The sequence below is a fragment of the Lissotriton vulgaris genome, chromosome 2_2, assembly GCF_964263255.1.
Source record: "Lissotriton vulgaris chromosome 2_2, aLisVul1.2, whole genome shotgun sequence".
In the NCBI taxonomy this organism is placed as follows: domain Eukaryota; kingdom Metazoa; phylum Chordata; class Amphibia; order Caudata; family Salamandridae; genus Lissotriton; species Lissotriton vulgaris.
The window spans coordinates 118,282,780-118,298,842 of record NC_141688.1 but is presented as its reverse complement, the minus strand read 5'-3'; the positions used below and the strand labels follow the sequence as shown (position 1 = coordinate 118,298,842).

At 46.9% G+C, this 16,063-nt stretch overlaps 1 protein-coding gene across 1 annotated transcript in view; it reads right to left on the bottom strand.

The window, feature by feature from the left end:
- Nucleotides 1–16,063, bottom strand: part of CHRNA5 (cholinergic receptor nicotinic alpha 5 subunit) — a 247,414-nt gene that overhangs the window by 61,862 nt on the left and 169,489 nt on the right. The gene's annotated exons all lie outside the window — the stretch shown is intronic.

Below are 16,063 nucleotides of genomic sequence, written 5' to 3'. Positions count from 1 at the left end.
AAAGACTCACCTTTGTCACAAAGACTGATGCACACCTCATGCCCGAGCACATACGCTCATTGATAGGTTAGGGGTTGCCAAGTTCCTGTACCTTTTTGATTTGACTTCAGAGTTCTGGAAGATTGCCCTGACCAAGGAGGCTAAAGACAGGCCAGCCTCCTCTTCCCAAGAGTGCCACTCTCAGTTTAAAGTGGTGCCCTTTGGATTAAAAAATGCCCATGCCACCTTTCAGAGGCTGCTGAACTGGGTCTTGGCTGGGATGCATGCCTTTAAGTGCTGCTTACTTAGACAACATAGCTGTCTTCAGCAGCACCTGGCAGGACCACCTATTTCACCTTCAGTAAGGGCTTCAGGGTCTGCAACAGGCAGTCCTGACTATTAAGGCCAGTGTGTGCCAGATAGGGATTGGGTCTGTGATATACCCTTTATAAATGGTAGCCAGCTATGCACCAGGGCGCTCTACAAAATCAGGGACGGTACAATTAGCAAAGTCTCCGACGGTGCTCCAAGGGGAAGAGGAGTTGGTTACCATACAACCCCACACCAATCCACAAATGCAGGTAACAAATGACAAAAAGCCCTACCTGAGCACTCAATTCAAAATAATTAATTAGTGTCCATATTTGAAAATTCTTTCTCCAACTCAATAGTATTCCTAAGTTGGCACAGTTCAGTCCTTTCATCCGTGTTCCGTATCCGTACATCACACAATTCATATAATCCGTATATTCCAAGATAATATTTATTGATCCAAAGTTCTCAATCCAAAGAAACAGCAACCAACACATGTTTCGTCACGCATACATCTAGCACTTTCACTTCTTGGACCTTAGCCCTTTTGTGCTTATAACCTGGCCTGGGTGACATGACTGGATGTAACTGACAGTCAGACTTTGTAAATTCCTCCCAGGCTGTTACACAATAGAGGGATTAGGCGTTCCTGAGTGTGGCATCTGCTGGCAGGATGAGTGGGGCAGAGCTGAGCACAGCCCCACTAACACCTGAATAGCCTGTGACTTGCCTTCACACAAAGGGCATTGTCACTTCAGCCAGCTATGAGCCGGGGCAGGGAAGGCAGGAAATTCCATGCACTTCAAATCCAATGTCTAGAAGCTTCTCCCAGAACAGGGCACTAGTGTATAACAACTGTGGCCAACAACTGCCTGAAGTTGAACGGTAGCAAGACAATGGTGCTCGTGGTGGGGGTGAGCCCGTCTGTGTGGTCATCGGCATGGTGGCCTCCTTGCCTTGGCCCATTCCCCATTCCGTGCCCCCAGGCTAAGAACCTGGGTGTATGGGTAGACTCAGACCTCTCATTTGAACCCCAGATTAGACGTGTGGTGGGAATGTGCTTTGGGTCCTCAAGGACCTACGCAAGACTATGGACCTTCTTCCTATAGAAGCTCGGAGGACGTTGGTCCACGCACTTGTCACCTCATGACTAGACTATGGCAACATATTGTATTTAGGTGCCACAGTTAAGAGTCTTGATCGGCTTCAGGTGCTGCAAAATGCGGTGGCCCGGCTGGTCCTGAGGCTTCCTAGAAGGACCGCTTCAAAAAAAGGCATTGGACGCTCTTCTCTGGCTTCCTGTCAGAAAGAGGATAGTGTTTAAGGCCCTTTGCATGTGCCACCGGATCATTCGAGGCACTGGGCCGAGGCACCTGCAGAGTCTCATCACTTGTTACAGGCCCGTCCGGTCTCTTAGATCTACCGGGACTGGCCTGGTGATGATTCCTAAAGTCAGGAAGGCCCGTATGGGTGGTAGATCATTTCGGCTCTTGGCGGCCAGGAGCTGGAACAAACTCCATGTTGAGCTTTGGCTTGAACCGTCTGAGATCAGGTTCAGAAGAGAGCTTACAACCCACCTGTTCCTTCACTAATAGGCCTAGGTTCTTCAGTCAGGGCATGGGGTTCTGAATCTCTCACTTACTACAGCGCGGGGACACGCCGGTGGGCGTAACCAGGCGCTTTATAAACCTCCTTTGTTATTATTATTATTATTATTATAAATAAAGACTCTCTGACACCATCACTTAAGTACACTTCTGGACTTGTAGATACTCTGCCAGGAAGGACTGCTGTGCTGCTTAAAGAGCTGCCACTCTGCTGGACTGCTACTCTGAAGGAGTAACTGCCATGCTTTTCTGCCCTCTTGCCTGGGGAGGAAAACCTGGACCTGGCCCTCAGAGTCACTCAAAGGACTTGTCTGCTGGCCTCCTGATCTTAACCTCAGGGACATAAAAGGCTCCCAAACAGCTCCTGGACCCGTCTTCTGTGAGTTCCTGACCCCCAAGAGTTGCCTCCCAGGTCCTAGACTCTTGGTGTGGTTGTCGAGCTCTTGAATTCAGGTTTTTGGGCTCTTCGTGACAGCGAACAGGTCTGTCCCCCCCCGGAACAGCACAGGTTGCACCGAAAATCTGTGATAACTGTCACAAGCCCATTCCTTCGCACAGCAAGCATCCATCACTGTGTAGTACCGCCAACACGAAGCTCCAGCTTGCCGATATGTGACGTCCGGCCTGCTCCTCGCAATTTATTATAGAAAAATACCTCCACGACCATCAATCCAATGTTTTCTTAGTTGCTGAAACCTAACTGTTGTTTCTTCACGCATCAATGATTTAGTCTGTTTTTACTTAAAGTGTTTTGCAATGGTGTACATTAAAATACATTACGCCGAAAATCGATTAATCAAAACAATTTCAAAGGAATGAGCCAGGAGTCGTCTTTCTCAACTCAATGTTTTTTTAGAAAAACAGTTGTAGACACAAACAAACATACTGGAAAAAAACATACATACAGCGTTGTGTGTCGAGTAATCCTACATTATCGAATTTGTGGGGCATTTATCATTGTAACCATCTTGATTGTAGTCTACAGCAGTTCTACTTGGCCCTATTCTAATGGTGATCAGAGAGTAAATTTGTGTCCTGATGAGATCATTAATTTCGTCATCAGTAGTGCACAATTTGAAGCACAGATATTGCACTAAATGGTAGTAGCTCTTGAACCCATTTGTAAGTGCGCCGACGCGTTTCGACCTTCAGGTTGGGCCTGTGGTGTGTTTAAGGGAAGGTCTTTTTCAGGGCTATGAACACTGTGTGAATATTAATTCAGACAGTTACTGTTTAGGAGCTGTCTTTGTGTTCCCAATCGCAACCTTATGTGGAAAAAGTTCCACATATCACTGAAGTTAAAATGGAGACGTACTGTTAGGGCAGCTGGTTCTTATCGTTTTTTTCAAGGAGTCTATTGGATTCCTTTGTGGACACCTCCTATTTCATCATGTGCCCCTCGTTGGGGTGAATATGAAACAAGATTATTTATTGTTAAAAATGTTTCACATGGAGGGTACAATGTGTTGTACTCTATGGTGTTTTGAAAGGGGAAGATAGAGCTGGGTGGGGGGTAATCATAACTCGAGGTGTATTTTTGTAGAAACCATCTATTGGATTCATCCAGCCGTCCTTCTGTGGATCACGCCGACTACTGTCAGCAATGCTCTCCTTGCTCCCTGCTCCCTCTCCTACATGAATGGGACCCCTTGGCACAAAAGTTAAGAAGGTAAAACTTCAGCAGAACTAATCTGTATCTGCATCTGACCCGCGGTTCATCGCAGTCGGCCTGAAATTTGGAGTTTGACCCAGTTCATTGCGACCAAATAGCCAAAGTTGGTGTTTTATGCTTGTAGGCACTATATTGAAATGTATTCTTTCAAAATGTACATCTCCGGTTCAACTGATTGGATTATTGATCTTTTGATCTTCTTTAATTTAATCAATTAAGCTCTTGTTTTCTAACCTGGTATGGGATACATTTTGTGTTGGGTTTTCACTGTTTTACTGTTTGAAGTGTTGCACAAATACTTTACACCTTCTCTCTAGGTTAGGCCTGACTGCTCTGTGCCAAGCTACCAGAGGGTTGAGCACTGGTCAATTTGGTGTTTGCTTGTGCCTTACCTTAACTAGGATTGTAGTTGCTACTTGACCAGGGCTCATACCCCAGTCAACCAGTAGCCTAATTTCTAATAATATCCACACAACAAATGATGCAGTATCCATAGTGAATCCAATAATAATGTAATTAGTAAGGTGGTATGTATGTCACTAGTGATGACATGAATATCCTTCATGATGACATGTCACACTGCCAGCAGACTGGAAAGCTATATTAGCACCCTGTAGATAATGACAAGAGCTGCCCAGCTAATCACAATGCCTCCCTTGCGGCTAATGTCTGCTGCTATAGGGCCACAAAAGAAGCTCTTTGTGGCTGTCTGCTCCCTGCATCTCTCACATGCTCTATTTCCATAATTTTACCCCCTTGACTTCAACAGTGAATTCAGCTCACCTTGGTCAAGATGATAAAGTGGCTTCCTGTACCACTGCAGCAGTGAAGTCTGGCTCTCTTTACAAGTAGAAAAATAAACAAGTTTAGTTGTTTGTTTTATTTCTCTACTGGGCAGCAGAACTTACAATCCCAATAAGTGAACGAAGGGGCGAGGCCGAAAGAGAGAACAGCTTCTGATAACAGAGCCAGAACTGAGCTGCCATAATTGCAGGAAGGGTTTTAACCCCTTCAGTGCTGATGACAAAGCCAGCTCGTCATGGGCTTTACCTGCCCTGTGCTTATGACGAGCTGGCTTTGTCATGTAAAGTGGGATTTAGTGAATGGCAGCACCCAGCGGGAAAACCCCTAGCAGCCAAGGTGTTAAACACCAATTATTACCTGTAGGTGCAAATCAATAATGCTTAGTTAGAAGATTGGACTGAAGGGATCTCCATAAAAGATAATGGTGTGGCAGCGAGTCAATAAAGCCTTGCTTAAACCTTCCACTACAACATTTAAATTCCTGACATTCTGTTTCTATATGTTTAATTTAGAACATTTTATTCTAGTTGGCAGAAAGCTGTAAAGGTATTATAGAACTCTTGGCTACGTTCTGCTGGTTATTAAAGGCCCTCTCACACATTGTAGAGCCTGGACACTGGAAACCGTTGCACTCTGGTGTTAGGGTCTTGCTATTTGGCGACAGTGCTATAACAGAATGATTGGTTATATTGCAGGGGTTTCAGGTAGAAATGTTCAAGAGAATACAATTGAGACCAAATGATAGTCCTACCATTTTCTACAACGTGGTTGTCCACATAGGAAATTGCTTGGATATGTGTACACAATTATATTTTGGCTAAAAGAAAGTACCTGCACACAATAGAAAATGGATATCAATATTTGTCCAGCATCCGCCAAACTCTAAATAAGGCCTAACATCATAACACATTGCCTTACTAGTACATTTTCATTCACAATTAGTGTATCTTGCTTTTCATCTTTTCAGATAGAGGTTTCAAGATCAAGGTATCTTGTGTGATAGATTAAAAAACATCTTGCACTCACATTTTTACAAAAGAATTTCATTCTGATTTACTCTATATTAACATGGTAAACATAGAATTCTAAGACATTCAGAGCTCTCTTACAAATTACCGGGTTCAAAGCTGCAGAATTTGAGCCTGTGTGTCTGGGTTTAAATCTTGACCTTGGCACTTGATGAAAAATCATGTGATTGTAAGTAGTTTAATCTCTATCTGTCTGAAATATAAATATGTGAAATTCAAAGATGAAATACAGTACTTCCCCGCTAACCAGCTAGGTTTTTGCTACATAACTAGAAATACATATATATATATGTAATCTGTTAGATTTTTACTTTTCACACATACACAGCATCCACACTTCCACAGCTCATATCTCTAGAAATACTTGTTTCTGCTTTTGGACAGAGGAACTATTATCCCTTTATCGTTCACACACAATTATAGTTTTTACAAGCATCCGAATGAGGTGGCCTTTATTTCACAAGTAGTACTTTGTAATATGTAGTTGTGCAAATATTTGGCCATGCTAATAAACTAGTGGTGGAGATCGTTTTGTTTAGCTTGTGACCAGGCCCTGTGCCACATCTTTCGCAGGCGGCACCCCTGGCAGTGACCAACCTAGAGGCCAGCCAAACTAGATCACCAGGGGAAATACAAATAGTTTTATATTACTTTTTTCTTTACTGAAATTATTTTGTTCTCCCACGTGAGAACAACATAGCACCTGAAACAGAAAAAAATAAACAATAACCCTTTCTATGCGCCGGCCGTCCGGCAGCCGTCCAACGTCACGGTGGGCGTGTGCAGAGGACCGCTCTCAGCCGTCCTCACACCCACCCACAGGGGAAGCGCTGGTGCTCCGCTCCCCCCGTGGGCCGGCCATGCACGTGCCCCCACCGGGGAAGGCAAGGTAAGCCCTTCCCCTGCTTCTCCCGAACACCCCTCCACGCCAAGTGTTTTCCTTTCCCCTGATGCCTCTTTTGTGCATTCCTGCTGCACGATCGCTAGGGTTTTTTTTGGGGGGGGGGGGAATTGAAATTGCTTTCTGTTTGGGGGGGGGGGAGCGGGCCCTTAGGCAAGGGTCGCTTCCCTCATGGGGGCAATGTTTTTTTAGTTTTGTCAGATTTCGCCATTTTTTTAAAGTGGCCCACTGGCCCACCAGGGAAAATTTGTGGGGAGTGGCCCCTTGAGTAAGGGTTGCTCCCCTTTGGGGGCCATGTTTTTGGCTATCTGCCCCCATGGCGGGGGAAGATCTTGGCATTTTTGTTTTATATAGGGCACACTAGACCACCAGGGTTTTATTTGTGGAGAGTGACCCCTTGGGCAAAGGTCGCTCTCTTTTGGGGGCACTGTTTGTCGTCATGATGTTATAAGATTGGACCCACTAGACCACCAGGGATTTATTTGAGGGGAGTAGCCCCTTGGGCAAGGGTCGCTCTCCTTTGGGGAGTATTAATTTGGTAATTTCTGCCCCCTGGGGGGCAGATTGGCTGATTTCTTTTTTTGGTATGTCCACTAGGGGGATTTATTTGTGGGGAGTGGCCCCTTGGGCAAGGGTCGCTCCCCTTTGGGGACAATCATTTTGGCTGTGTCTGCCCCCAAGGGGAGCAGATCTAGCCTTTTTCTTTTTAAATCGGGTCCACTAGAACACCAGGGATTTGTTTGTGGGAAGTGGCCCCTTGGGCAAGGGTGGCTCCCTTTTGGTGAGCATTAGTTTATGCCCCCCCCTGAGGAGCAAATAGGCTGTTTTTCTTTTTTTTTGAATGGCCACGATCGTTTTTTTTATGCTGGATAGCGGCCCTCTGGACAAGGGCCGCTCCCCTTTATGGGAGAATAATTGTGGCCATTTCTGCCCTCTTTGGGTGCCAGATTAGCAGCATGTTTTTAGGCCCAAGCCACTAGACACCAGGAGTTTTCAGGGGCAAGGATTGCTCCCCTTTTATGGGGGTGAATATTTTATTTATACTCTTAGGCCCACCTACCCCTTAACTTGGCTGTTGGATTGTGTGTGGACTGGTGCATTATTTGCATATGTGATTGTAATGCTTTTTCTCCTTTTTTATTCTAGTGTAAAGCTTTTGGTTCCTGTGTGCGGTTTCAGAAGTGGTTGTTCTGCAGTTTTGCGTAGGTGCATTATTTCGGTCAGAACATTTTTTTCGTTGAGTTTACTCTAATAGTTTTTGCGGCGTCATCAAAATTGCCTATCACAAAAAGTTTTGGGCCCTTGCCTGTCGCGGGTCCTTGGGCCTCCCACACAAGTGAGTCACCATTTTTATCGGGAGGCCTGAGGGAACACTGGGTGGTAGGAAATTTGTGTCAGCCTAGTGATGCCACAACTTTCCCACACACAAATGTGTGAAAAAAGTTATTTTTTCAGCGAAATTTGAGGTTTGCAGGGGATTCTGGGTAAGAAAAAGTTGGGGGATCCACGCAAGCCATACCTCCTTGGAATCCCCCGAGTGTCTAGTGTTCAGAAACATGTGGGTTTGGTAGGTTTCCCTAGTTGGCCCCCGAGCACGGGGCCAAAAACCCAAGTGACCCCACTTGCAAAACCGGGTTGTTTTGTGATAGGCAGTTTTGATGTTGCCTCAATACGTTTTGGGCCCTTGCCTGTTGCGGGTACTTGGGCCCCCCGCACGAATGTGGCACCATTCTTATCGGGAGACCTGGAGGAACACTGGGTGGTAGGAAATTTGTGTCAGCTAGGTGATGCCACAACTTTCCCACACAAAAATGTCTGGAACAAAGTTATCAAGGGCCAGATGTAGGTGGCCTTTTGAGGCCATTTACCGAGCGGTAACGGGCGATTTTGGCTGTTACCGATCGGTAAATGGGTGACAGGTATGTAGGGGGCATTATTTTACCGAATCAGTAAAATTACCGATTCGGAAATTTTACCGATTCGGTAAAATAAAAATTCGGTAATTTTACCGATTCTGAGGCACCCAGATGTAGGTGGGACTCTTCAGAGTCCCAGAGACATTACCGAATCGGTATTTTACCATCAAATCCAATTTGATGGTAAAATACCGATTCCGGTGTGCATGCACATGTGTGCATGCACACCTATGCCATGTGACAGGCAGACCTGCCCTTAGGGCATGTATGCCTGCCACATGGCACCCGAGCCTGTTTTGGGGGTGCCAGAGGGTGTCAAAGTGACTCCGTCTGCACCCTCGTGAAAATCGGTATTTACCGATTCGGTAAAACCGAATCGGTAATGCCCATTCATTCCTATGGGCAAAGCCCATAGGAATGAATGGGCATTACCGACTCGGTATTTACCGAATCGGTAAATACCGAATTCTTCCGATTCGGTATTCCAGCACATCTGGAATACCTACATATCCACCCCTTAGATTTACCGATTTTTAATTACCGAATCGGTAAAATTCGGTAATTAAAAATCGGTAAATCTATTTTACCTACATCTGGCCTTTATTCTGCTAAATATGAGGTTTGCAGGGGATTCTGGGTAAGAAAACTTTGGGGGATCCATGCAAGCGATACTTCCATGGAATCCCCCGGGTGTCTAGTATTCAGAAATGTGTGGGTTTGGTAGGTTTCCCCATACCTGGCCGCCGAGCACTGGGCCACAGACCCAGGTGAACGCCCTTGCAAAACCAGGTTGTTTTATTATAGGGAATGTTGATGTTGCCTCAATATGTTTTGGGCCCTTGCCTGTCACGGGTACTTGGGCCTCCAACACGAGAGAGGCACCATTCTTTTCGGGAGATCTGGGGAACACTGGGTGGTAGAAGATTTGTGTCAGCCCGGTGATGCCACAACTTTCCCACACAAAAATGGAAAAGGTGGGTTTTTCAGCAAAATTTGAGGTTTGCAGGGGATTCTGGGTAAGACAATGTTGGGGGATCCGCGCAAGCATACCTCCCTGGAATCCCCCGGGTGTCTAGTTTTCAGAAATGTGTGAGTTTGGTAGGTTTCCCTAGCTGGCCGCTGAGCACGGGGCCAAAAACCCAGGTGACCCCCTTGCAAAACAAGGTTGTTTGCGATAGGCAACTTTGATGTCACCTCAATACGTTTTGGGCCCTTGCCTGTTGCGTGTACTTGGGCCTCCCATACAAATGAGGCATCATTTTTAGCGGGAGACCTGGGGGAACACTGGTGGTAGGAAATACGTGTTAGCCTGGTGATGCCACAACTTTCCCACACAAAAATGTGTGGAAAAAGTGATTTTTTTCAGCTAAATTTGAGGTTTGCAGGCGATTCTGGGTAAGAAAACGTTGGGGGATCCACGCAAGCCATACCTCCTTGGAATCTTCTGAGTGTCTAGTTTTCAGAAATGTGTGGGTTTGGTAGGTTTCCCTAGCTGGCCGCTGAGCACGGGGCCAAAAACCCAGGCGACCCCCTTGAAAAACAAGTTATTTTGCGATAGGCAACTTTGATGTCACCTCAATACGTTTTGGGCCCTTGCCTGTTGCGTGTACTTGCGCCCCCCACACAAGTGAGGCACTATTCTTATCGGTAGTTCTGGGGAACACTGGGTGGTAGAAATTTTGTGTCAGTCCAGTGATGCCACAACTTTCCCACACAAAAATGTCTGGATAAAGTGATTTTTTCAGTTACATTTGAGGTTTGCAGGGCATTCTGGATAAGAAATCATTGGGGGATCCACGCAAGCATACCTCCCTGGAATCCCCCGGGTGTCTAGTTTTGCAAAATTGGGGGTTTGGTAGGTTTTCTCTAGCTGGCCGCCGAGCACGGGGCCAAAACCCCAGGTGACCCCTGAAGCAAAACCAGATTGTTTTGTGATAGGCAATTTTAATGTCGCCGCAATATGTTTTGGGCCCTTGCCTGTCACGGGTACTTGGGCCTCCCACACTAGTGAGGCACCATTTTTATCAGGAGACCTGGGGGAACACTGGGTGGTAGGAAATTTGTGTCAGCCCAGTGATGGCACATCTTTCCCACACAAAAATGTGTGGAAAAGTGATTTTTTTCAGCTAAGGTTTAGGTTTGCAGGGGATTCTGGGTAGGAAAACGTTGGGGGATCTACGCAAGCCATACCTCCCTGGAATCTCCTGGGTGTCTAGTTGTCAGAAATGTGTGGGTTTGGTAGGCTTCCCTAGCTGAACACCGAGCACGGGGCCAAAAACCCAGGTGACCCCCCTTGCAAAACCAGGTTGTTTTATGTTAGGCAATTTTGAAGTCGCCTCAATACGTTTTGGGCCCTTGCCAGTCAGGGGTACTTGGGCCTCCCACACGATTGAGGCACTATTTTTATCGGAAATTTGTGTCAGCCCGGTGATGCCACAACTTTCCCACACAAAATGTGTGAAAAAGTGATTTTTTTCAGCTAAATTTGGAGTTTGCAGGGGATTCTGGGTAAGAAAACATTGGGGGATCCACGCAAGCCATACCTTCCCAGCATCCCCCGAGTGTCTAGTTTTCAAAAATGTATAGGTTTGCTAGGTTGCCCTAGGTGCCGGCAGAGCTAGGGTTGCAAAAAAAGGGTCATTTTTCACTGTGAAAATGTGGTGTGTCCACCTTGCATTTTGGGCTGTTTTCTGTCGCGGGCACTAGGCCTACCCGCACAGTGAGGTACCATTTTTCTCGGAAGACTTTCGGGAACGCAGGGGGGGTGAAATTTTGTGGATCCACACAGATTCTAGAACTTTCCACCACAGAAATGTGAGGAAAACGTGTGTTTTTTCCACAATTTTTCAGGTTTGTAAGGTATTCTGGGTAACAGAACCCGGTGCGAGCCAGTCAAGTCACCCCATCCTGGGTTCCCCTAGGTGTCTAGATTTAAAAAAATTATAGGATTGCTAATTTTCCCTATGTGCTGGCAGAGCTAGGGTTAAAAAACTACAGCTAGGCACTTTGCAAAAAAAGGGTCATTTTTCACTGTGAAAATGTGGTGTGTCCACCTTGTGTTTTGAGCCGTTTCCTGTCGCAGGCACTATGCCTACCCACACAAGTTAAGTACCATTTTTTGGGAAGACTTTGGGGAACGCGAAGTGTGTGGAAGTTCGTGTATCCACGCAGATTAAAGAACTTTCCACCACAGAAATGTGAGGAAAATGTGGTTTTTTGGACCATATTTTATGTTTGCAAGGGAATCTGGGTAACAGAACCTGGTGAGAGCCAGTCAAGTCACCCCATCCTGGATTTCCCTGGGTGTCTAGTTTTTAAAAATGTATAGGTTTGCTAGGTTTACCAAGGTGCCGGCAGAGCTAGGGTTAAAAAACGACAGCTCCCAAGGAGAGCAGGGCTAGATAGGGAGAGCCAGAACCCAAACTGCCAGATCTGCATGGCCATAGATCTAGCAGGGAGCTGCTGGGAGTATACATCAAGGTCTTCTTGTGGTGGCTGTGATGAAAGGGACAAGAGTCCCAGAGTCTGAAAGAGGTGTTGCTGAAAGGGGGAGGCCTCCTTGTTCTTTCTGCCTCCCCCGCGCTCTCCTCTCATATTCACACAGATTATGTCCTATCAACAAGGACTGAGCGACAGGGACCACCGAGGTGGGGACGGCCATGTTGGGTCCATCAACATCACACCTCTCCCGGCCGTATCTCTCTGCCGGTGCTGGCCTCTCCTCATGGGCAGTAGGGGTGGCGAAGCTCGTCCCGGGTGAGTGGTGACTATTTCGAGTTGCAGAGATTGGATGGGGAGATCGACACAATGTGGGGATGTAGGCCACAAGAGATTGTCCAGCACCACTGGAGCCACAGGGTTGCAGGACACACTGCAGTCTGACAAACTCTGGTAGAATCCCCGACTGAAGCAGCAACAGAAGGAAGGCAACAAAGGTTGCTGATTACATTGTGGTGAGCTGATACTGTGGTGAGGGAGCCAACAACTGGTGGAGAGCATAATTGTGTGTTTGGTTCCGGAGGGAGCTATAGCCCACGACAAACGCTTGAGTCCTGCGAACCAACAATAGATGAACAAATGTACTAAACAACCTGCACCATCGAGGGAAGAGGGTGCGGTGAGAAGGAGTGATGTCCGCACAGAGGGCATCCAAACGACCTCCTTTTTGCAAGCTTTTCAGGACCTCAAGGTAACGATGGGGGGAATGATAGCGGAGCTGAAAGTTGACCCATCACTCATTAGGCAAGATCTACGGAATATGGCGGAAAGGGTCATGAGAGTGGAAACTAAAGTGTGCAAAACTAAAGAGTCCATCAAATTGCATGAATCCTGATTGGTCGCCCTGCACAACCACCATTTTGGACTGGCTGAAGAGCTGAGTACCAGCCTCCAAAGTCTCACCTTGCTTAATCATTAAGAGGGTTCACAGGGGCCTTCTCGCCAAGACCCTGGTGGGCTTGACCACAAGACCCTCATCGTTCATATCCTCAACTATACTGACTGAGATGCTGTTATTCGAGCCGTGCCTACCCTTGAAACTCTTAAAGACCAGTCTCCAGTAATGATTTTTCCGGTTATATGACGATACACAGCTAATAAAAACATTGCATGTCTTTGAAACGCATTTGTTACCCCACATTTATTTAGCACGCGTATGCTATTACCTGACATGCTATTACCACGCATTACTATGTAAGTTTAAATATATATATCTATATATACTTTACTTTTTTATCTTTTTAGGTGGAGACCCCAATACTTACCTTAAATGCGGGGTAACAAATGCGTGGTAGAGGCAATGCGATGTAAAAATCGCATTGCAAAGGCTGTTTCCCGAGTTTTCCAGACTATACCATGAAGTCCAGCAACAGTGAAGATTCTTCCCGGAGGTGAAGCAGAAGCTTAGGGCCCAACACTACATGCTCCTCTTTCAAGCCGGACTATAGGTCATCTTTCACAACAAAACCTTGTAGCAGCATAGGACACCCCAACTTACTGAACCGGGAACACTTCTGGCTGGAGATGGAGCCATGGATGGTAGAGATGGATGACTGGAACACTGCCCCTTGGAGGAGGAACCAGCGACGAGAGCGCAGAGCACATTTGCTGGGACTTAGAGAACCTCAAGGGGGGCGATCAGCCTCAGAGACGGAGGTGGACCCTAAGCAGAGCACCGCCACTACTGATCCCCTGCTGGTCTCTCAAAGACTCCCAGCTTGACTCATACCAGTGAATGCTGACTAGTTTCTTGGTATCTGGCTTGAAACTTAGTGGTGGTTCTCTGAGCTGGCTAGTCACCCATGCTCCAGGTTGTCTTTTATTTCTTTGTTGTTTGTGTTGTCATTTTGGTGTATGAACGGCAGGGAGGGAGAGGTGAAGTTGGGAGTCATTTGGGTTGGGGTTCCATGGCATGGGAGGCGCACATAGGCTGCAACATAATAGGTACTTCATGTGGGCGAAGTATAGGGAAGAGGGAGGTGTTGGGTTGGGGTAGGGAGGGGCTCCTTTTTTCTTTTTTTGCTGTTCTTTTTCTGTTTTAGCGCAGTTCTGACACACTTGCCCAGGCTTCAAATATCAGTGCACATTGCATGCACACATGGCTCCTAAGCATCCCCAAAGCCATGCCATGGCCTGATGACTGACCCCCACTCACCGCCTCTCCGGGATGACTCAAAATCATCTCATGGAACGTAAACTGCCTTCTAGACAACATAAAGAGACATACTCCTCATGCAGGAGATGCATCTAATTGACAATAACGTCCCCTTCCTGGTGCGCAAAGGGTTTGCAAGAGTGGTTCATGCAGGGTTTAAATGCAGCTCACGTAGTGTGGCAATAGTGCTACGGAGCATATCCACCTAGTGATATCGAAATCATGGCATGATTGGCTGGGATGTTATGTGGCTTGACTGGGACACTGCATGGGGCCCCGTTGTCCTTGGTTTGTGTCTATGTCTCATCTACTTTACCATCAGAGTTTGTTGCGATGCTGTGTTGGGTCCTACTGGAGCTCCCGACAGCCCCAGGGGTTCTATGAGGAGAGATCAATGGGGTGCATGCCCTTGGACTGGATTGTTCTTCCAAGGCACCCGCAGTAGGGATGCGGCCAACCAATCTTGCCACGTTACAGTACAATATGTCTATTTTAGATGCATGGCGGGCACCCCACTGATTCTCGTCCAAACTGCACAAGACTTTCTCTCATCTCGATTACTTCGTACTCCCCTCTACCGAGAGCCATAGGGTAATCTGCACACACATCCTAGCACGAGACCTGTTGGATCACTCCCCTATTCAGATGGACCTTGCCTGGGGGCGCTGTGTTCCGTGACGTGGGGGCACCTGAGCCATCGATGCCTGCATGACAGTGACTTTTGCACAGCCTGCCAACAAATGGGACGAGATAATTGAAAGAAAACGATGGGCCGATTGACTCCCCAAGCGTCCACTGGGAAACCTTAAACGCCACTCTCAGAGGTCAGATCACTAGTTACAACAAAAGTCAGAGAATAAAATACCAACAAAAAATCTTGGACCTGGAATACCATATTGCCGAGCTAGAACAGCAATATTTTACCAAGGCCTAGGACTCAATCTTATGTGATTCTCTGCATACACAGATGCTTCCAAGACAGGTACATATGCAGGAAGCCCGGGCGGTGTGGTTAGCTATGTGCAGTCTGATATCTCAGTGTGGGGGTCAAAGCTATCAATACTCTTCATTAGCTGTGTACACTCCATGCCAATGAGACTCCCATATCTTACATCGAAGATGACTTTGGTATGCGCATCACAGGCAGTGATGATATATGGCAGGTGCTTTTGCCACTTACTAAAAACAACTATACGACCTCAACCCAGGACGAGAGGCAACCGAATATGCAATGCTTCATTGCGGACCTCCTGATGCCCAAATTGAGACCAGAAGACGGGAAAAAACAGGAGGCCGAGGTCACATTAGAGGAGTTGGGGGAAGCCTCGACACAGCTTCAATCGGGTAAGGAGTCAGGCCCCAATGGGTACCCAGCAGAATTTTGGAAGCTCTTGTGGCCTCAGGTGGGCCCACTCTGCTAACAAGCATTCTTGGTGGCTCTGAAGAGAGGCCAGCTGCATCAAGATTTCCAAATGGCCAACATAGTGGTGAACCCGAAAGTCGGCCACATAAGAACACACTGCGTGGAATATTGCCCAATCTCTGTGTTAAACACAGAAGTAAAAATATAGGCTAAGGAGATGGCCAATAGACTGTTGGTGGGAGTGATTGGTAAACTGGTACATCCTGATCAGTCGGAGTTTATGCCTCAGAGAGCCACTAGACACAACATTAGAAGGGGCAACAATGCTATTGAGATGAGTGCAAGCAGGGTGGACCATCAACCTGCTTATGGTTGACTCTCAGAAAGAGTTTGACTCAGTGAACTGGGATCATCCTCTTCAAACTGCTGGCACATTTACAGTTTGCGTCCAAATATATCAGCTTCATCCAACTGCTTTACAGTCAACTCCAGATCAGGGTACTGGTTGGAACCATTGTCGCGTCCTGGGTCCCTTTAAGGAGGGACATTGGTCAGGGAACCTCTCTCTCCCCTATACACTTTGCCCTAGCAATACAGCCCTTGGCAGCATGGGTAAGAGATGATGCTCTTTACCGCAGCTACCGTTGGTGCCCTACGGTAAGCGACAGGATCGCCTTATACGCATATGATGTTCTGTGGCTGTGAGCCCTGCAAATTCTAACCGTCTTTGGGGTATACTTGGGCCTGCGGATTAACAAACAAAAATCATTCATCTATCCCTTAGACCGATGCCCGAGGGACATGTCATGGGCCCTGGAACTAAGACTA